Below are 22,084 nucleotides of genomic sequence, written 5' to 3'. Positions count from 1 at the left end.
TTCTGATTGTTTCGGGCAGCTCACACACAGAGATGATTTCTTCCAAGAAACTGTACTTAATAGCCCCTGTGGCTGAGTAGGCCCTGCTGTACTGTGGTTGTTGCCACAACTGGAAGCCAAGCTATTTTGAGGACCGCAGGCTGAGTGCTGCATACTCATTACTTGGCCGAGTCCTTACACAAACCTGTGACGGGGCACTGACACTGTCACTGCATTCAGAGTGGAAATTTGCCCCAGACATGCTGTTGTTAGGTGGGAGTGAATGTGAGAGTGGGAATAAACCTTCATCCAAGCCGGGAGCCACGGGCTTGCAGTTATGTATTGGTTCCCTACTTGAATCTTAATGTCTATTGCATTAGGCATTTGCAATAAGATTGGATGTAGAAATAAAGAACAGGCATCCATGGTCCTGAGACGTCACCCATGCTGGCCCTTGTAAGTGTTGCTGTGAATCGATGACTGATCCAAAATCAAGCCCTACAAGGCACATCCTCGAACTGCAGCTTCTGACCCTGGACATTTCCTGCGACTCCTGAAGTCAGCCACTTCGCCACGTGTGACCTGCCAGCAGGTGGACACGACTCTCTAACCTGTCTGCATCACAGCCTGCTCTTTCCTCACAAGACTGAACCAGACCATCAGCCCCTGCTGTCAGACTGTACAGTCCCTGCGCCCTCTACGTAGGCTTGTGTGCATCCAGTCACACACACACACACACACACACACACACACACACACACACACAGTGGGGACCAAACAAATGAATTCTACCTGTAAATTTCATGGGGCAGCATCTGCTCAGAATCCTAAAATATTAACCAGAAGTTGGGGCCCAATCTGTCCCAAATCCAGTATCTTCTTCAGTGACGGGTTGCTAAGAGTGGCTGCTCCTGCCAGCAGTGGCGCTATGCCCCTGGGGGAAGGAGGTGGGCGTACGGCCTTTCCTGACACAAGCTCACTGTCACTGTCGTCATTATCAGTTACATACTCCTCAGCAGCAGCCTGGGAGCTGGCCATTTCTCTTCTGTGATCTTAGGGTCAATTTGTGTGATTGTAGGGAGAACCACATCTTCCAAAGGACAAATGGAATATCTGTTAAGGTACCATGGTAGCATATTGAAGTGTTCATTGAAGCCACCTGAGGTGCACACCCACCCCAAACCTCCACATCAAGGACAATGTGTGGGCCACATGCGTGACACACAGGATTGTGGGTGAGATCCTAGTGGCAGAACAGCAGTAACGACGACAATATTAGCAGCTAACATTAGTGACTGTATGTTCGTAGTCACACAGTGCACTAAGCACTTTGTTTGTCCCACTTCATCTCTACAGTAACCCTGTGAATTTGGACTTGTCATCGTCCCCATTTTTCAGATCAGCAAATGGGAGTACATAAGTGAAGCCTTGATAATGTCCTAGTAAGCATATCAATGGCCTTTGGTGGTTTCCGTGTGCACCTAGGCCTGAGACCCTTTCTCCAGCGAGTCCAGGTTGATGGACGATTGTCAGGACCAAGTCAGAAACTGAGCACTTAGAAATTTATGTCTAAGATATACTGTTAGTTCACAAAACACATTTCCTAATTTATCAGTGACACTTCTTTTTAGTCCTTCTTATAACCCCATAAGTTACACTCTTCAAATGCATGGCAAAGGAAGGAGATATGTGTTTAGTACATATCCAGTAGGACAGGAGTCCCCACTTGTCAAGCGTGAGCCCTCTGCCGTGGTGTGCCACAACCAGTGTGTGTGGCTGGGCACATGTGACCAGGTCTTCCAGCTCCAGGCTGTCCATGCGCCTGGTCACCCCTCTGCTTTCTCTTCCGGGTGCACAGCCTCTAACCCGTGCCACTTCCAGACCCGCCGCCCGCACAGAGCTGATCCCTCCCTCAAGAGCACTTACTGGTCTTGACCCTTGTCAGGGAATGGCCGCAAAGTGACCGCTGGGCCCCAAGCTCCCCGTGCAGCCGCTCCTGGTGGCCCTTGCTAGGCCTATGCTCTGCAGCGCCCTCATAGCCTGGGGCAGCATTTCCTGCTCAGCTCAGCCTCTGGGGCGGGCAGGCTCCCAGGGAAACAGGGCTCGTGGACTGGAGTGTAGCCCAGCTTTGCCATTCCAGAAAACGTACGCAGTTTACCACTCATTTCTAGAGGGGCTTCTCTCTATTTATGGGCTTTGAGCAAGATCGGGTGATGGGGAACTGTTTTAAAGATGATTTTCAAAAACCTTTCTATCACAGTCACCTAAACATCTGCTTTATTTTTGCTACATACACACATATCAAAAAAGAAAAAGAAGCAAACCCAGAGGGCTTGACTTGAAAGGCTCTGTTTTCATTTCATTACTGTCATTTGCAGGATTTTAATGAAGGCTTATACCTCTTCACAAGAAAGTCACAGCCAGTATAATATATAAATAAGCATTTGCACTCTGTGCTTATATGATCACACTCCCTCAACACTGTGGTCGGTGGCTCTGGTGATGCTCGTGGGTCTCGTAGTTTCCATGCAAAAGATTTGTTTTCCCTTTAACCGGAGACACTGCCACTGAGAGGGCAGTGTCAGGAAGCTGCCCCATTCACTTGGGCCTGGGAGGACCCTGCAGGCACCAAAGATGGATGTGGAATAGAGAGGCTGCGTCCGGCTGACCAGGACGTCAGGCCCATTCCCCACCTCTCTCCTGTCCTGCAGTCCTCCTCTCTGTCCCCTGAACGATGTGGCCATCTCAGCCCTCGCACAGGAGCCAGCAGACCTTCCTGGCAGTGCCCCTCTGTGCCCTCAGCCCTGGCATTTCCCATCACAGGTTATCTGGTCATCACTAGCCATCTCCTGGGCCACTGCAGGCCCAGAGGGCTTGTCCTGGGCCAGCTTCTGTAGGACAGACTCTCATCCTGCCCAGAACAGCATGCATCTCCCGGGGCTTCTAAACACGCAAAGGACTGCGTGATATTAAATCATTTATGGGCAATGAGACTTGCAGGGAGGCAAAAAGCATCCCTCTTTCTACACAGGTAACTTCTCTTTGTACTTGAACCGTATTGTCCGCAAACAAGATAGATTGGTTGTGCTTTTAATTTTTTTTAAGAACAAGAGATACGAGAAAAACTGTTGTGGTGTTGGATCCTTGCAGTTGCTTTCATTTCTTTTCTGAGCACGCCATTGTCGTTGAGTTCTGTCTCAGACTGTTATTGCCACCCTTTAGTATGAATTCTTACAAGACAAATCCTAACGAGATCTATCACCTGAACTGCGTGTGGCTGGCAGTCACTGCATGAATTAGGCCGACTTTCCTGTTTCTCCAGCAAATCCACGGGAAGACCAGGAAGACCCAGCGGTCTATGCAGACAGATGGTAAAGCACAGGCGGAAAAGGCTGTTCCATGCCACTAACCGTGGGAGACTCAGAACACAGAAAGTCACGCAGGAGATTCTCATTCTGGGCAATGAGGCCCCCAGAAATGGCTCTCCAAGCTTCAGAATATAGAAGCGTGCCAGTCTATGTAGAAGGCTGCAGTGTCCAGCTGTGACGTCCAGTATTGTCAGTGCCAAAACATTTTTAAAAAGCTTCACTTGGGTTAATGTTTTCTCGGCTGGACCGTGAGCACCTGAGGACAGGCGCCAATCTGGGTATGTCGTCTGTCTTCCCTCTGGAGTCTTTGTAGGAGCCAAGGGAAGAAGCCCGGCATCTTATTCCCACAGGAGCAGAGGATGTTGAGCCCTCAGCCTTCACCCGGATTGCAGCAGTGGCTTCTAGAGCTGCCGTCTGGCCCCGTTGCTCCCTGCTGAGCCCACCCCCCACACCACTTTCTCTAATGCAGATCTGATGGTATTGGCTCCTCCCAAACAACCTTGGAAGATTTCGTGTATTGACCCCCCCCTTCTGTTGCTGGGTGCCTCCAGCCTTGCTGGTCTCCCCGTGGCTCTCCTCCCACCATCGTGCATCAAAGGCCCTTCTCCAGAGCCTTTCTTGACTTTAAAAACCATCTTCCTTTGACTGCAAAGCCACAACCTCTTCTCCACCTAGCAAGCTTGTACTCATTCCCCAAAGGCCAGCTCAAAGATTACCTGCCTGGGGGACACTCAGTACTTGCTAAGCCTTAGCACTTCTGTGCATCCAGGCCCCACTCAGCTCCCTGCACTGTTTATGCTGAGTGTGTGCGAGTGGGACCGATTCACCACAAGTCCCAGCTCCCTGAGCAAAGACCATTTCTCACATGCCTCACATTCCCCATTCCACAAGCTGATCCCAGTGGACACTGAGCAGGGGGTCAGTGCCCCATAAATGTTTGCTGAATGAATGAATGGATGAATGAACAGATGGATGGATGGATGGATGGATGGATGGATGGATGGATGGATGGATGATGGATGGATGGATGGATGGATGGATGGATGGATGGATGGATGATGGATGGATGGATGGGTGGATGGATGGATGAACGGATGGATGATGGATGGATGGATGGATGGATGGATGGATGATGGATGGATGGATGGTTGGTGATGGATGGATGGGCAGACGAACGAATCAATGGATGGACTAGCCTGGTCACAGACAGGTCAAACTTTGGGGCTTTGGTTTCCCCGACACAGTGAAGGAGTTGAGTGACATGAACCCTAAGTTTAACATTCAGAGAGTCACTTTTCACAGGGTTTTCAGGACCTAAACTCATGCAACTGGCTGCAGAATAGCTGAGGCTCTTTACCTGCTTTCCAACACTCACTTTATCTTGCTCCAGTGACTTAAGCTGCTTGAAATGTTAATTCTGAAAAAGAGTCTTCTGGTCAATGAAGAAAATGAATGAAAGCTTCCAGTAGCATTAAAGGCATTATTAAGTTTTTGTCAGTGTCCCTATGCTGGCACACTGGGGTGTTGACAAATGCTCGGAGCCCAGACTGTGGGAGCTCCACCCACTAGGAGAGTTTGAGCCATTTGACAGGTAATTAGCAGCACTGGCTCCCAGCAGGCACCCATGCCAAAATCTCTTCCAGTGACCTTAGTGGAAAGTGTCAGCGCTTGGAGGCTAAGATGCAATAGCCCCGTCGCTGAGGGCTTTAGCAAAAAGCAGGGAGAAGAAAGCCGTGGCTGTGCACGCGAAAGTGCAATCGCTAGGCCAGCGTGTGTCATAATAAAAATATGCTTCTAAGTCAGCAGGTAAGCAATTCTAACCATGCACTTTGCTGCTCAGCGTCCACAGCAGGCCCTGTGCAGGCAACTGTGTGTTGGGGGTCGTGATTATACGATGTGCACACGGAAGCACTTTGAATGTTGTCCAATGATGATCTCAGGCAAGGATTCGTCTTCTGATTTGTCCCAGACTGTTCCACCAAGCACTATACTAGGGAAAAAGAAGGAGAGTAGTGGGGGTCAAGCAAGTATGGAAAGAAGTCATTCATGTTTGCATGTTGACTTTTCTGAGGAGTTCCACAGTAATAAGCAAATGAACAATCAATGAATCAACCCACCAGTCAATGGATATAAAGAGGACATTTTCAAAGTCTTAAAAGCATAGAACCCTCTCCTTTTTCTTTAAGTTCTCACTTATTATTATTTGACAGTAACAGTGCACAATGGTACATGCTTGGTAAATTATTGTAATTCTTTATTATCATCACAATTTTTATTTCTAATTGCAAGTAACCTACAGGATGTTTAAGACGTGGAATCCTGTTTAAGATTAAATTCGAGACTACGAGCGCCCACGGTATGCCTGAGCCTGTGTTGAAGGAAAAGAGGGAAACAGGAGAGCAGAGCTTGGGGAGCTGTGATGACACTGGATGGCTGTGGAGGCTGGTGGGTCAGGGGCAGCACGTGTCTGTATCAACCGAGCGGGAACTGAGCGCATTACTGCCATGAGGGTTTTATCCCTCTCTGCTGCCTGATGCTCTCAGCATCTACTCTGGAGCCTTCCCAGGCAGGATCTCAAATTCACTGTCAAGTGATCCCACTATAAAATAAGGATCTGAGGAGAAAAGACGGGGTGATGTGCCCATATGCAGGGTTAAACAGACACAGAAGACCCCTCCCAGGAGGCTCAGAGCTCCCCTCTCTCTCGGGCTCATGAGCTCAAGAATAATGTTGACGGGAAGAATTTGATCTTGCGTTTTCCGAGACTAACTGGTGAGCAGATTTGCTTTCATTATAATCATTTATCACTTACAAGATACCAGAGCTACAAGGAGATTGCTGAATAATAGATGAAATTGTGCTGAACCAAGTTTCTGCCCTAAGGAGTTTTCCATGTAGTGGCAGACGTGGAATCCTGTTGGACAAGCATAACGCAGTCCTCTGCCTCAGCAAACAAGATGGGAGGGGCTGGGGGATGCCTGGTGCATGTGTGTGAGTGTGTGTGTGTGTGCATGTGTGTGCATGTGTGATGGAGACAGAGGTTGGAGGCTCATTTAATGTGGATGAGAAAATGGCAAACAGAACAGTGCTCTGTTGACTATTCAGACGTTGAAGGTAAGGGAGCAGAACCACCTGCAAGGGCCTGAAATGACCCCAAAAGATCCAGGGAAGACCCTGCCCCAAATGCAATCCACTGTCTGTGCACCCTGAATATATTTGGGCCCAGGCATACACCAATAAATGCACTTCAGCTGCTTGATAGGAACAGAACCCCAGTGGGGAATGAAAGGGCATTCCAAAATAAGACATGCAGATGAGCATGGAGGTGGGGACACTCTCAATTCAGGCCACTAGTCAGCCAGTGTCAGCAGACGAGCTGGGGGCCACCGGGATGAAGCAATGTAAAGAAGTGTCTGGAGGGAGCAAAACACCCCGGCTGCTGCTGTGATTTGGATCTTTAAGGACACAACCTGTTAGCCCTCTTCCTCTCACTTAAGGTGGACAGTTGGGCTGATGGTAAGTAGGTTCTGGTAAGGCAATACCAGTCCTTAAAAATCCCATCACACAGTGCACCATCCCTGCTCCGAATATGCTTCAGAATTCAGAATTCAGGAGAATTTCAGATTTGAAAGGAAAGAAGACAGTGTAGAGTTCATGGAACCATATTACAATTTGTGCATTAGAACATATGAATATTCCGACTAAGAGGGACAAACAATGGAGAGAAATAGCCTCGTATCACTTCAGCTCATTTTTGTGGCCAAAAGAATTACATAAGACACAGAGATGAATGCGAATTCACATGCCAGAAGAATTTAGTTCGGGGCTGAGAATTTATTTCTGGTGCTGACTCAACTGTTAAACTCCTTCCTCCAGAAGTGATGTCATTTCTCTCACTAAACCTTGAGGGGCTCCCTGGTTCCTGGGAGGGAGGCGACCCATGCTGACCAGAAGGGGCCACTATGACCCTTGGCCCCAGACGTGATCTCCCTAAAACTCAAGGCATAGTGGTCACCCGCCTGACCCTCCACAGAGTCCTGCCATCTCAGGGGGCCTGGAAGTGGCACTTAGAGCAAAACCCTGGCCACCTGTCCTGAAGAGTGCTGGGCATCATGAGTCTGTCTGCAGTTCTCAACCCCTCCCCGGACCACCGAATCAGAACTGGAGGTGGGGCGGGGCAGGAATCTGTGCTTTATCACAAGCCCTCTGAAGTTCGGCATCCACCCACCTAATGGCAACACAGCGAATGGGCCCCAGGCATTCCCATACCACTCTGCTAGGTCCGTGAGGTGGCCTGAGATGGCGTCCTGTCTGCACAGAGCGCTGCCTGCCGGGCCGTTTCACCCTTGTCACCTGCCGAGCACTCTGCACCTTTTCCCCCGTGAACTTTGGTCAAACCAGATCACCTGCACACATTAGCCACAGCTGAATGTGAGCCCAAATACCATGTTACCCCGAAAATAGGACCCAGCCGGACCATCAGCTCCAATGCATCTTTTGGAGCAAAACTTAATATAAGACCCGGTCTTATTTTAATATAAGACCGGGTATAATATAATATAATATAATATAATATAATATAATATAATATAATATAATATAATATAATATAATATCAGGTCTTATATTAATGTTTGCTCCAAAAGACACATTAGAGCTGATTGTCCAGCTAGGTCTTATTTTCAGGGAAACACGGTACAGGCACTTAGAAGCATCAAGTTGAGTTCTTTCTTTTCGCTTTTGTCCCTTTGTCCCACTGTTGCACTCACATACTCCCTGTTACTCAGTCATCCCTTAACCAGGTGTGTGCTGTTGTTGTTTTCCCTGCATAGGGATGGCCCTTGGGATGTGCCACACCCTGACCGTCAGCCTGCTTGCTTGCTCCCAGCAAATCTTCCTGAAGCACAGCCATTCACCCTACATCCCCAAGTCGGATTCCTTAGGACCACCTACACATGGGTACACACGGTGTGCCCTGTCACATTTCTCATATGGATTGCCGACTCCCCCAAAAGATCGCGAGAGGACTTACTGACAAAGGCACACTGAGTTTCTCAGACCTACTGCAGGTCAGAAAGAAACCGCCTTCACATGGTATCTGGAGGGTCTCAAAATGGGAAAATTAAAGGATGTTAGGGTCTTAGGGCCTGAGCTGGCTGACGATAAGGTAGGTCCTGCAAGGCAGCCAACTGGCCGGGACTGGGCAGAGTGTAGACTGGAGAGCTTGGGAGACGTTGGTGTGCAAGGCGAGAAACCTGAAGTGAGCCCTTAGTGTATAACCAGCTTGGTCTCGGTAAACCAGTGCTATCAGCTCACCATCTCTCATCCAGAAACAAGGATTTCCTGGAGCTAACTTCATTGTCCCCTGTCCTAATAGTGTTTAGCACAGACAAAATATGCTTGGTTCCAAATTCTTGAGCTGAGGAGCCAGAAAGATATCGGCACCAGTTCTCATGTGTTAGCCGTGAGCCCAGACTAAGCCCCAGGTTCACCTGCGTCGTTCTGTAAGTGCCCGGGATCCGATCACCAGCAGAGGCACCAGAGCTGTGAGCACACTCACATAGCTGCTGCTTCTGCTGAGACCTACCTGAGGAGGGTCATCAGCCCTGGCTGGGCCACAGTGATTCTCCAGCACTGTTTTTTTGTTTTCAGTAAGCAAGAAAGTCATGTATTTAAAACAAATAAAACTGAGCTCCTCTGCTTTCTGGATGATGGGTGAAGCTTTCACCATTCCTTCTCTTGTCAAAGAGACCCTTGAGAGTCCGAGGAACTCAGTTGACAATCAGGAGTCTTCATGCCAGAAAGCGTTGTTTTCTTTGTTTGTTTTTGGTGTTGTTTTTTTTTTGAGGTCATAGCCATTGTTTAGGAGAAAACCAATCTTACAGCCAAATTCTGTGTAAACAAGAAAGGAGATGAGAACCCTTGGTAGGGAAAATGAGTACACAAGTAGTTATAATAACTTTAACCAGAATTTAAAACAGAATTTTTTGAGTGCCAGAAGACAGAAAATTTGCAATTCCCCAATGTAATTGAGTATCCTTTTATAGAGTTCATTTTGTTTCGGAAATTAATTCTTCCACAATGGAAATACGCTGGTTAATTTAAGTTATAATTAAAAATACCCCAGCTTACATATTGATTTCATTACATTGTATTTCATTTCTGTTTATTGTTTCACATTTTAACGAGTTAATAAAGTTGCTGTTTTATGTATCCCTTTATACCACTCACAAATCCAAACTACTTTTTGAATAGAAATCACACCTGGGCAACACATTTTGTTCTCTTAGTATAATAACAATGATGTTGTTTAACTAACATTGAATAATCAAGGAGAAGCCCAGAATTCATTATTTGTTTAGGAGGGAGTCCATTTTCCTGGTTTTCCAGGAAAAGTTGATTCCAGCTTTCACTTGATACACGAAGGTCCCAAGAACATCCGCAGTCACCACCCGACAGAGGAGGTGAGACTTAATTCCCAGTGTCTGGAAGGCCCCGAGCGATCAGAACAATGCCCCATTTTAAATGCCCTTGGAAATATCGGCCTGTGCTGATCCACACATGCAAGGCCTCACTGCTTTCTGGAGGTGGAGTGAGTGCGAAAGCACAGAGAACGCGCCTTGGACCCTCTTGACTGTCCTGCAGCCCACGTGAGTTCTGTAAGTCCCAGAGTCCATGGCTATCCACCCAAGTGGCTGCGCTCACATCCCTTCAGCCAGCGTTTTCGTCTTCCTCATGGTTGGGGCAAGAATGGAGACTCACCACCTCGGGTTGGAGGGGAGAACTGGCTCCTTTTATACTTAATTCCTGATCTTCATTGATTTTCTTCACACCAGCCTATCCTCTTCTAAGAAATGCTGCTCTGTCTGCTTCATAGACGGTCATAAGGACCGAGTAACACAGCACATTTGAAAGCCCTTTGTGAAATGCACATACCTATAGGTGTTTCAGACCACGCCTGTATGGTAGAGGTCCTACCAGGATACAGAATTCTGTCACTCCTGTAAAGTGGTGACCCCTTGTGCCATCTCACAGTGTGGCACTTTGCACTCCCCTCCTGGAAGCCTAACTTTTTGGAGCATTGAATGTTGCAATGGGCCTCTATAGAAGTGACCTTGGTCAGTAGTGATGGGAAGCATGAAGCGCCATTGTGATTCTAGCGAATGGTTCATGCTTTTAGTAAAACCCAACCAATGGTTACTTCCTGATGGTAGACGGGGTCCTATCACCCAGCAACCACCAGGAAAAAGAGTGATGTTGACCGTGAGGAGATGTAAGTGCTGTCTGCAGGAGACAGAAGCAATAGGCTCGGTCCATACATGCGCGTGCTCTCAGAGGGCCCACGGGTCATCTTTCATGAAACTATTGTGTTCAGCAGAGCTGGGAAGGTACTTGCAGTCTACACATCTGACCAGAGATGGAGAGGTTATGAGGACACAGACCCACGTGCCGAGGGGTCAGGGGTCAGGCCGTAGAGTCCAGCTTCGCTTTAATGAAGGCACGCCGGTCATTCAGTAACTGCAATTATCCTTGTTCTCAAGTGAAGACGGAAACTATATCAGGTGAAAAAAAATGCATGGGTTTTATTTTCATGGCCCTTTGTGGTTGTGGTTATAAGTTCTCATGTTGCCAGTCCCCGCACTCCCACCCCACCCCCCAGATAACCATTTCCGTGACACAGGCAGTCAGGACAACCAAGGGCGGGAGCCAGTTTGCCTCCTGCTTCATGACAGGTGCAATCGGACGGTCCATCACTGTGTAGATAGATGATAGATAGATAGATAGATAGATAGATAGATAGATAGATAGATAGATAGATAGACAAATGATCCACACATAGAGGCAGGTATATGCACATGTGTGCCATTATGTCTCTCTTTCTATATAGACATATATAATCATCTGTCTGTGTGTGTGTGTGTGTGTGTGTGTGTGTGTGTGTGTGTATCTAGAGCTCCATAGATGTAGAAATCTATACATATGTACACATAGATATGCATGTAATTTCTAAAGATGACCCCATGCGGTCGGTACTATTAAATACTCAGAAACTACCCCCATGTGTGGCAGTGCTGTTGTTCCATTTTACAGACTTGCACTGAGGCTATAACCCAGGCAAGATCACAGCAGTTAAGTGCAACCAGGCCCAGAACCCAGTTGCTCTCAAGGTGCAGGTATTGTGGACACCCACACTCCCTACCTTCCAGGGAGGTGATTGATGTCCTTCTGCGAGTGAATGGAGAAGCCTGGAAATATGGGTACAGGGAAGTTGTCTGCACCTTCCTCTCCATTTCACTGTGAACCTAAAACTATTCTAAAAAATAAATTATCTTAAAATACAGTGGTACCTCGGTTTTTTAACGTAATCTGTTCCGGAAGACCGTTCGAGTTCTGAAATGTTCAAAAACCAAGGTGCAGTTTCCCCATAAAAAGTAAGGTAAAATGGATTAATCCGTTCCAGACTTTTAAAATCAACCCCTAAAACTACAAATTTAGCATGAATTTTACTATCTAATGATACCATAGATCCATAAAATTTACAGCATTCGTAAACCGAAATGTTCATCAACGGAGACGTTCGAAAACCAAGGTACCACTGTAAAGCTTTAAGACAAATTTCTTCATCTCAAAAACAAAAACCCATGAAGAGATAATAATACCAGACCAAGATATAATCGCTATTTTGGAACTATGGCACACCATTCAGACAATTAGAGGGCATTGTTCTGTAATAGATGATTTGCTTGTCAGTCTCATGTGCCAAACTGTAAATCCTGTGAGAGTGGAGAGTGTTATGAACAGGGATAAGGGTTGGGTCATCAGACAGGACTGCAGAGGGGCACTGGCCGCCACCAATACGAGGACGAGGGTAGCGGTCGCAGGAGGAAATGCCGCGTGAAACACAGAAAGGCCACACTGTGCAGTGTTGTTTGGGGAACTCAGAGCTCAGATTCCATGTAGCAGAGAATTTGGGATGAGGAAGAATCCATGTTGAGGTTAGAGACGTCCATTGGGGTCAAGGAATTCTCCAGCTGAAGGGATGTATTTCATTGCTCCTCCATCATATGATAAACTCCACAAATTCTGAGTTGAAGTTTGATTTGATTTGATTCTTTTTTTTTTATTAGATGATATAGGAACATTTGTGACAACATGGATGGATCTTGAGAAACAATGCTGAGCGAAATAAGTCAGACAGAAAAAGCAGAGAACCATGTGATTTCACTGATATGTGGTATATAAACCAAAAACAACAAAAGAACAAGACAAACAAATGAGAAACAGAAACTTATAGACACAGATAATAGTTTAGTGGTTGCCAGAGGGTAAGGGGGGTGGGGGATGGGGGGTGGGAGATGAGGGTAAGGGGGATCGAATATATGGTGATGGAAGGAGAACTGACTCTGGGTGATGAACACACAATGGGATTTATAGATGATGTAATACAGAATTGTACACCTGAACTCTATGTAATTTTACTAACAATTGATTTGATTCTTTATGAAGCATTTCTGCTCTGTGTAGAAAAGCGAGGTTCTGGGCTTCTTTAATGCAATGCCATAATGACACCTGGTTGGAGGGCGTTTTAGGATCCCCTTCAAAGCCTACGACTGTATTAAATGTAAATAAAAGAGTCCATTTCACTGATTTGCATGTTATGTTGTATCCACGTTGCAGCTGAAAGTATCTCAGATGTAGTCAACAATTGTTTTGTCCCGACAGAGTGATGATTAACTTCCAGTTATGCATATCCTATAATTTCCCCATTTTCATCTTTAATGAAAAGCAAAATTGCATGAATCACCTGCAAACCAAGTGTGTGACTGGACTGAACCCCAGCCAGCAGCAGTGTAAGCAAGGTGACCGCGTCTTCCTGTGTTGTCCGGTGGCGCCAGGCCAAGGGGCCTGCAGCACGCATCACCTCTCTTACCAGAGATGGGAGAGCGCCCGGAGAAAAGTGGGTGTGCCGTGGTGACGAGACCGCGTTGCAGCTGGAAGGCAGGTGTAAACTGAGGCAGTGCTCTTCTCGCATCACTGCTCCCCGCTCAGTGGCTCCGTCTTCCTGCCTCCCAACTCCAGGTCCTCTCACCCAGTTGATTCGCCACAGCCAGGTTCACAGGTGTTCCCCACAGATTCCCTCCTCTTGGGTCTGACGTCCTTTCCTCAGTGACTGCGACCAGGGAGCGTGCGTGTACGGAGGGGCTGCGTGGTGTAAAAACACTGGCACCAGAGAAAAGCATTCTTAGAAGAGGATCTGGGAGCCAGCGGCCCCTTTCACTGAGGTCCCACTGGAAAATCGCACAGGCACACGCAGTGTGTGATAACCCATTGGACCCACCACACACTTTTACTGCCAGGAACTTTTTAACTTCAAAGTTGCCGTCAAAATAACACTCTCCATGCAGGTTTCAAAGTAGCCACTGGTAATGAGCTGAAACTAGTTAACATTTTTTTAATTTGCAAGTGTCCTGATTAGTACTTATTCATTGAAGAAAAATGTTTAAACTTTAATAAAAACTATTTTTAAAGCTTAGTTTAAACTGGTCTAAAATGCTCCATAAGGGTTTGTGACTGGCCTTTTGTTCCACTTATAGCGCCTGGGGTGGAGTCCCATCCTGCCACATCCTGTCTGTGTCACTTGGGGAAATGCCAAGCAACCTTCCTAAGCTTCGTCTTCTTTCACACTTAGAATGCATGTGAGATTTCCCACCCTGTCTACCTGTGATGTGAAGGGAACGACTCTCTGGGACATACGTACACTAAAATCCATCTGTTGTTTACGTGAAAATCATTCATTTTAAATGGCCATCTTGTGTTTTTATTTAAGCCTGGAACCCAGTGCCAAGTGATTGGCCATATCGTGGGCCTCTGTGCTAACTCACAGTTATTCTAATGCTTTTGGGGGGAGGAGCTTTGCAAATTCCAAGGTGGAGGACTTTGTGGGTCGTGGGGGCATCATGTCCCTCACAGCCCCTGGGAGTGACGCAAGAGTCTATTAAGGGCAGTTGACTGCATAAGGATTGTTAATCTCTGAGTCCTACCTGTGCTGGGCACTGTGCTAAGTGCCCATTATTTCCTCACTTTGCTTGGATCTGATGGAGACCATCTTACCATCTCCATGTCCCCCAGCACCTAATTGAACCCCATGGGACCACTCCTGGGCAATGCCTGGTCTCCAGGAAATCCCTCCCTGTTATTTCCAGCACCTCCCACCATTGGATGGTGCAGTGCAGCTCCCAGTATCTGGCAATGGGCCTGATCAGCCCCAGGAAAGGGGATGGCAGCCCCTTCTGCACACAGTCCCCTTCGTCCTGCTCCCTTGGGAGGCACTGAGGACCGATGTGGGAAGGGCTCCCGGGCTTTCCTGTTTTTACTGCACTGCCCATTTCCAGTGGCACTGGGAGACGCAGATCCCCTTCTCACTGTGCTCTGATAGGAAGAGGGCCTCCAGCAAAAGATGGTGGAAGGAAGACGGGAGCTACCCTGCCTGTCCCGGAAGCTGTTGTCCCACCCTCAGCACCCCCACCCTCCCATCTGCAGGGCCCTGCTCTAGAAACCCCAGCCCCTCCTTTACCCACAGCAATCTTGGCCATCACCAGGCCCACCAACACCCCAGGTGAGAGGCCCCGCAGAGGTGCATGGGCAGGTGGGAGGAAGCTGGGGCAATGAGGCACCGACAGGCCACGTGTTTCCAGTGTGACAGTGTCTGTGACATGGGGCAGCAGACAGGAATGTCAGAAACAGGATGTTTTATGGGCCTCCCTGATCCCACGGGAACTCACGCTGGAAAACCACTGCGGTCGGTTTTGTCTCACTCTGCGTTTTTCTCCAATGGGGAACATGCTGTTCTGGCATCTTCAGGGGCCATCGTTCCCCAGGACTGCCACCTGTGAGCTGGCACAGTCGTGCATTTCTTCCTGCCACACAAATAATCAGCAGTGGAAACACAGGATCAAACTGCTCCCTTTTTAATGAGCCGAGAAGCCTGGCCATTAATTTATCACAGTTTCTTAAGCAGCCAGGGGAATATATTAGTTTCTTTTTTTTTTTATGAAACAAAAACAGTACAATTGCTCTGCTCATAAAATGCAGTCCCAGGCACTCTGCTCCTGAGGGGTGAATTAATTAGCGCTACTCGTAAGGTTTTACGGCTATCGATTCATTATGTTCTATCAATAATCTTAATTCACCCACAAAACTGGTTCAGCCCAATAACCTGTAAGACAGTCAGGAGGCCTCGTTGCCTGTTGAAATCTGACTTCCCAGTGCTTTCTCGTGTGGGTTCTGTTTTTCTGCCTGTCAGTGCGGTCCCTGTTTCTCCCACTTAGCATGGCTACACACACCAGAAACATCCCTCGGATCCACTGTCCTGTGCACACCACCTGCCCAGGCAGGTAATGACACAGCCTGTCAGGTTGAACTGTGTCCCCTAAGTTCACATGTGGAGCCCAAACCCCCAGCACCTCAGAAGGTGACTGTACAACATTGGACAATTAAGTTCACGAACTCATCTTTGAAAAAGTGCTACACACCTCATTGCTGAATATTACTGCAGTCACCTTTGAAGTACTCCCCTTGGGAAGCTATGTACCCACACCAACACCTAGTCCACCCTTCAAAGCAATTTACTCTTTTTCTGGAATGGCCATCAGAGCTGCCATCGTATTACTCTTGATGTCCTGAATGCCATCAAAATGTCTTCCTCTCAAAATTTCCTTCATCTTTGGGTAAAGAAAGAAGTCACTGGGGGCCAGATCAGGTGAGTAGGGAGGGTGTTCCAATACAGTTATTTGTTTACTGGCTAAAAACTCCCTCACAGACAGTGCTGTGTGAACTGGTGCATTGTCGTGATGCAAGAGCCATGAATTGTTGGTGAAAAGTTCAGGTTGTCTAACTTTTTCACACAGCCTTTTCAGCACTTCTGAATAGTAAACTTGGTTAACTGTGTGTCCAGTTGTTATAAATTCATAATGAATAATCCTTCTGATATCAAAAAAGGTTGGCAACATCATTTCAACAAGTTCACAAAGTTAATTGTCAGACCCCATATGTAGGGATGAGTTTTTACAAAGATGATTGAGGTAAAATGGTCACTGGAATAAGGTCACTAAGGAGAGGAGATTAGGACACAGACATGCACAGAGGTATAACCCTGTGAGGACACGGGGAAGACAGCTAAGGCGAGAGGCTTCTGGAGACACCAGCCGTGAGGACACCTGACTTCCTACCCAACTTCTGCACCCACCTCTCGCTGCCAGCCCTCCTGTCGTTGCAGACTGGGAAGTCCCATTTTACCCTGCACAACAGTCTGTGCAGGGCAGTGCAGGCCGGTGTCCCATACTCCACCATCTACACTTCCTGAATTCCCCGGTCCACGCTCCCCTGTCCCAGCATGTGTGGGGTTTCTGACCGACATGACCGAGTCTGCATGTTGTCTATCAGGTCCTCCCGGGTGTTTTTTCCATGCATAGGCAGGTATGTGCAAGGTGGGCCTAGAGTGGTCTATGCCTGGGGAAGGACAGGAGGAGGGAGAGGCCCACAATGAAAACACATGGAGGATTGCCACGTAGCCAGCGTGGGTGTGGGCAGGGCAGTCCATAATCGCCAAGACCCCTTTTCACTTTCCCACGTGGGGGTCATCATGCTCTTTAGGAAAGGGACTTGGACGAATGGGGTGAATAACAGCAGGGCTGGGTCCCCACTGAGGGAATGTCCTCACTGCCTGGGTCGGCCAGCAAAGGGATGACCACCCCCAATCCCTGCCCACCCCGCTCAGTCTCTCACTCTGTCCCTGAACAGTTTCCCTAACTAACCACCAGAGCACGGCTCCGTGTCAGGCTCTGCTTTTGCTTTGGGGGGACCAGGGGTGCTCAGAATAAGATGCTCCCCCGACCTCACACACTGTTCACATGAGTTGAGGCATGGTGGGCCCCCACCTGGGGTTTCCCATGACCCCAGTGGTCAGAAGCAGGGACATTAGAAAGTTACGTCTCTGCCGAACTTCCCTCTCTTTCTACATAAGAAGTAGGCTAAAGCGGAAGAGAAGAGCAGCCCTTTCCGTCTCTGCCGTGGGGTGTGAGACACACAGCAAACCACTGAGGAGCAGGCTGGGCCCCGGGCACAGCTAAGCCACGAGACTCACCAGTATGTGGCCGCAGGAGCAATGCAGGTGGCTTTCCACATGACAGTGCAAGGCTTTGGGGCTGGCACAGTCACCCCACAAAACAGGGCCTTGGCTCCTCCAGCAACTGAAGAGAGGCAGCGGAGGACACTGACGGGCAGGTGCTGACACTGGGCTCTGCGGCTTCTCAGTAAACGTCCTCATGGCGAGTGGCCGCAATCCCCGTTCATTTGAACCTTTGAAGCCCAGCGGCGGTGTCGCGCGCACAGCCTCGCACGCTGCGCTGTTTCACCGGCTACACTCACGAAGAGGAAGTGTCTGTGGCAGCAGACCACTGACGTGAGCTGTGAGCGAGGCTCTGTAAGGACTCCCGTGAGGCTGCAAGTAACACCTGTGTCCTGGCTTCAGACACGAGCACAGAACTGCGTCGCAATCTTCTGCTAGCGCGACGGCCGATGCGCCGCACCCGGGGCCTCGGCTGAGGACAGGCGTCCAAGGCGGGTCCGGGGAGAAAGTCTCGGAGGCGCTCTTTCTTTCAATGTATCTTACTTTGGGACACATTTACGGTTATCCTTAGAAATTCGGGGGGGTCTCCCATTATTCAATACCTATTTAGTGAAATAAATAAATGGACTTGATTTAATTCTGTTAAACGAAGAAGAGCTAATAACCTGCTCACTCTGCACCGGGGATCCCAACAAACTCAGTGGGTGTTTGTTCCGAGTTATGGGCCCAGAATCATCTTTACATTCTTTTTTTAATTGTACAATCAAAGCAGCGTTGTTCTCCATTTGTCACTATCATATGGGTAACGTTTCCAGAATAGCCGTGCCCCTGATCCTACTGGAAGTGCCGGGAGGGTGACTTCATCCTTGTCCCCAAGCCCCGTTCAGCACCCCACCTTCCTTTGTCTCTGTATCTGCTCTCCCACTGGCCCCTGTCCCATCCTGCATCCACTGGCTTCAGTTTGGCCTTTCCCTGGGAAGGTCTGCCTCCTTGATGGCCATTGTCCTCTGAGGATAACAGTTCGTGCTAAACTGGTGAATCCTAAGAAATGAGCAGCATGTCACCATCACCCAAGGTGATGAGCCTGAGCTTCTGCAGAGGACCTTCTGTAGGAAGGACAAGCTAACACTACAAAGGTCAGCTGGAGGATGCACACCTAGGAGGGGGGCTGGTTGGAACTGGAAGTTGAGTGTTATCTCCCGGGCCACTTGTCTTATGTCCCTGACATCACAGAAGCATCTGTGGTGTATGAATTTTCCCGTTCTGGTGGCAGAAACTCAAAGGTTAGATACTCATGGGCAGTCAGGCCCAAATACAGCAGTGTGGCCCAAATACACAGAGTTAGTGAATAGCATTTTTAATGCATCTCACTGAAAGGTCAGTCTCAGGGTGAATCCCAATCTAAGCCCACTTTTCCTGAAAACTCTTCAAATAGTCGTGCACACAATGTCAAAAAATACCACTGAAGAGCTAAACTTCGCAAACGAATATGGCACAAAAGCAAGCACCAAGGAGCGGGTGACTTGTGCTGGAGTTTGGGGTCATGTTAGATGCGTGAATGTATATATGCGGGGACCAGAAAGGCTGCTTGTGCTGCTGAAAACCAGCATGTTCACGCCCAGAATGAACTGCTTCATCCTAAATGGGGTTCTCAGAGGTGACTTAATCAGTTATTAAAGGGAGGAAGCGGTGATGAACGATGCACATTATTCTTTGTTTCCTTTTTGACTTAAATAATAATTGCCAATATCCCAGAGTGGTATGGAAATGTAGGGATAAAAAGCAAGCAGCCCTCAATCCTGTCATTCTTTCAAAAAGTCATTTACAAGAAAGTCTTGAGCGTAATATCTTATAAAACCCGCAGCAGTATTGCATTTTCAGGGGGAAAAAATGATATTCTTAGAAAATGATTTCTATGTGTCTAGAGTACGAGGTAAAGGTGATCAGATTTACAGGCAATTAATTCCTTAACTAGTTGGAAGATGTGGCAAATGGACACATCTGGTTTCTAGGATGGAGACAGGAGCTAAGGTAAAAATACTCATTTCCTAAGGCATTCTCCTCTGCAGCTCATCGCAATGCAGCTCAAGGATAAAATTAGAAACTGATAAGGAGGCTGCCCAGAACCAGAGGCAACGCTGATGCCTTGTCATATGGTACAGATGCTGGGCTCCCAGCCCCGCTCCCACGAGAACTGGGAAGACGAGTGTCCCCATGGCAGCACAGGCCTCGCTGGAGGGGTTGTGTGCACAGAGCCAGACAGAGGTGACACAATGGTCAGACAAGGCAGGAAACGAACCCAGAGCAAGTGTGTCTCTCTGTCTCTGTCCCCGCGCGTGCATTCATAGGGCAGGGCTTTGCTCCACAGGCTCCCGACTGTATTTGTGACCTGTCATTCATCCAACAGACATTTATGAGTGACCTTTTACCATTAAAGTGGCCAAAGGGGTTAAGAAGATGAAAAAGTCGGGCTACTGTCATCAGAAGCTCATTGCCTAGTGTGGGAGATGAGGCGAGGCCACCATCACCACAGCATACAGGAGGTCTGAGGAGAGGTTCCCGGCGCTGGGAGTTGGGTGACAGAAGTGACTCTTTCTGGCCGGGGGATGGAGGGGACACTTTGTGGAGGAGACTGATGATGATAATTGTGACAGCATCCCATCAGTTACTCTGCATGTGCAGTGGCAGAGAGCGACGCTAACCGTTATACACACTTTATCCTGTCCTCGTGATAACCTCCCAACACCCTTGGGAGAGGAGGTGCTATTGTCCCCGTTGTCCTAATGAGGAAACTGAGGCAGAGACGTTCGATCACCGGCTACAATTGCAAGCTGTAACCGGCAGACCAGCTTGTGTTTCTTTTTCTTGTTTTTGCCTTTCTTTAGTCCATAATTTTTGTTTCCCACTTCAAGATGCAAAGATCTGTCAAATCTGTAAAAAAAAATGCTATGAACTTTCTTAAATTTTCTAAAATCGCCTCCAGGGAACCCAGGGCAAAATCGCGGAATAGTCCAGTGTGCCTCTGTTCTTTGGCCTCACTTCTCAGCCCTATCCCACATGTCACTGACCTCTGAGCTCTCCCTGCCTTTTGTCAACATCTGGGCAAGAATCTCTTACTCAGCGTTTATGTTCCTGCATCTGTCAGTGTCACCAAGAGCACTGGCCACTTCCTCAACAGGATGCATGTCCTGAGACCGGCCCGCAGAGGAGGACAGACGGCTTCTGGCCTCTGGGGCCACGCTCCCCTGCCCGCTGACCTCCACATCCGGTCCCCACGTAGTCACAGGACCCCAGCCACTTGCAGAATCTTAGGAAACGTGTGACTTCACCGTGCTCATTGGTATTTCCAGAGACGGTAACTTATCACGTGATCGGGAACAGCTTCAAGAGCAAGTGTCCCCAGAATTCAGTGGCTAAGGCTTGCATCCATATGGTGACATTACTCAGCCTCCTTCCATCTGCAGCACAATTTGCATTTCTGTGCAGAGCAGTGGGGCCCTTGATGGGGAAAGTGCGTATTTGGTACTTCCCTTCAGAGCCCTCCACTTTCTCTTCTGGACTTTGATATGATTTTACAGCATGTTATTTATGTTTTACACCACTTTATTGAGGTATTATTGACATATACACATCAACACATGTTTAACATACACAGCTCGATGAGTTTGGGGACATAAGGACTCTTGTGACACCATCACCACCATTAAGGCCATAGACACACCCATCACGTCACAGTTTCCTCTAGTCCTAGTATTTTTATTATTATTATTATTATTATTATTATTATTATTATTATTATTTGGTAGCAAGCACCTAACACGAGATCTACCCCCTTAGCAAATGTTAAGTGTTCAGCAGAGCTGTCAACTCTGGGTGCTATGTGGCCAGTGGGTCTCCAGAACTTACTTGTGTCGGCATTTGAAAGCCTCATGTGCACATGGCCCATCAAGCTCTCAGAGGTGGCCATACTGTCAAGAGTTTGCCTTACTCTGTTTAACCCTCAAAAACACCACCGTACATCAAACACTTGTCAAGCACTTATGTGTCAGGCACAGAGGTCAAGTGTGAACAACAAACCATCGGTTCTTGCTGGACTTGAATTCTAGTAGGACACGACAGGTAATAAATGTATAATACACTGAGAGATGATGCTGGCTGTGAAGAAAAATAGGGCAAGATATGGGATGTCTGAGGGCCTGGGCAAGGTTCAGGTGTCAGCGTAGATGGGGCACTCAGGGACCTGTCTCAGGATATGGCACTTGAGCACAAACCTGTATGGAGGGGGTACAGCCTTGGGGTTTTCTGGAAAGAGAGCTTCCTGGCAGCTGCTCTCTTCCCCTAGGTGGGCGATGGGGGGCCTCGAAGGCTGGGCTGGAGCCATCGGGAGGCTGGCCCAGTACCACCTCTCATGGTGTCACTGGCTGAGGCTGAGACCTGAGCTCTTGGCCAGACATGTGTGGCCTGGGCTTCCTCAGAATCTGGCCAGTGGTCAGTAGTGTGGAGCTGAGAGACAGAAGAGGCCACAATGCCTCTGATGACGTAGCCTCAGAATCCTGCTGCACACTTCTGCTGCATTCCATAGCGAGGAGGGGACAAAACCCCACTGGGG

General features: G+C 48.2%; 1 protein-coding gene across 1 annotated transcript in view; it reads left to right on the top strand.

Annotated features, from left to right (window-relative positions):
• ADARB2 (adenosine deaminase RNA specific B2 (inactive)) overlaps positions 1-22,084 on the top strand; it is a 393,920-nt gene that overhangs the window by 116,568 nt on the left and 255,268 nt on the right. The gene's annotated exons all lie outside the window — the stretch shown is intronic.

This window comes from Rhinolophus sinicus, chromosome 1 (genome assembly GCF_057876585.1).
Source record: "Rhinolophus sinicus isolate RSI-liver-muscle chromosome 1, RSI-T2T, whole genome shotgun sequence".
In the NCBI taxonomy this organism is placed as follows: domain Eukaryota; kingdom Metazoa; phylum Chordata; class Mammalia; order Chiroptera; family Rhinolophidae; genus Rhinolophus; species Rhinolophus sinicus.
Note: the sequence above shows the minus strand (reverse complement) of the source record. Positions and strands in the feature narration are given on the sequence as shown.